The sequence below is a fragment of the Polistes canadensis genome, unplaced genomic scaffold, assembly GCF_001313835.1.
Source record: "Polistes canadensis isolate GaletaPanama2010 unplaced genomic scaffold, ASM131383v1 scaffold_396, whole genome shotgun sequence".
Classification (NCBI taxonomy): domain Eukaryota; kingdom Metazoa; phylum Arthropoda; class Insecta; order Hymenoptera; family Vespidae; genus Polistes; species Polistes canadensis.
The window spans coordinates 95,044-96,336 of record NW_014569943.1 but is presented as its reverse complement, the minus strand read 5'-3'; positions in this window follow the sequence as shown (position 1 = coordinate 96,336).

Genomic DNA, 1,293 nt, shown 5'->3' with positions numbered 1-1,293 from the left:
TTTATCTCTCCCTCTCTCACGTTCATTACTCTTTTTTTTTTTTTTAAAATTTAAAAAAAAAAAAAAAAAGAACATATTGATAAAAATATAAACAAATTTGTATAATATCGAATCTTGTAGCAACGATCACTACACAAACCTAAAAAACGCGATTTAGGTCGTGATATATAAAACTTTATTTTATTTAATTTAAGAAATGATATATATATATATATATGCATATATATATATACATAATGTGATTGTATTTAAAGTAACATTTAAAATAAGCGTCGAGAAGTATGACAGAAGAAGTTGTATAAAACATTTTCAATGAATTCCATTTATTCGGAGTGATTTTGTATCTTCTTCTTCTTGATGATTTTTATAATACAAAACTTAGGATTCGGAAAGAAATTCGTATAGCCGAAAAATCAATCTCTCATGTGATTCATTTTTTTTTTTTTATTTACTTCACTTTCATCATTTTAAATAGCCACGTTTTCTTCGTATGTATTTTTATATGTGTCAAACACTCCTAACTCGATTCTCTTGTAATTCTGTTTTTAAATATCGTTCTATCGCTCTCTCTCTCTTTTTTTTCTCTCTCTTTCTCTCTCCCTCTCATTCTCTCTCTCTCAATCATGCAACGATAAAATGATTTTTTTTTCATTTCAACTATATACTGTAACAGAAGGCAGATTTGTACCGCATAATCAATTGGCGCCATAATTATTAAGTAGCGCGAACCATTCGAAAAATTCTTGTATTCTTCGAGAGACACATGATGCGTTACATTTTGCAACGTATTCTGGAAGCTAAACACAGAAGCTCTTTTACAATGATTGGCGTTTAAAAACAACGCGATTAGAGACACACGAACAATATATATTTATATATATATATATAAAACATATATACAAGATGTGTTTAATAATTGTATGTCAATAGTTCATGAGAGTTCATATCTAAAAACTAAAATAAATGCAAAAACCATGATAATATTTTTCTTTTATTAGTCTTATAATTAGATATACCCTCCGAAACATTGGCATACATTTTTATAAAACACTTTGTATGCTGTGCTGAAAAATAATATTGGCACCGATTCATTTTTTTTGTTATAAGATCTGTAAATCTAAAAAATACGATTTTTCATTTTCTTAGTTAAATATATCTCTCGAGTGTAATGTTATAAATATATTCCAAATGGTGGAGATCAAATGGGTATACAAAAAAATAATATTTGTTAATTTAGAAATGGATTTTTATGCGTTTTTCATTCGTTTTATTTAATTTTTTTAATCTACAACA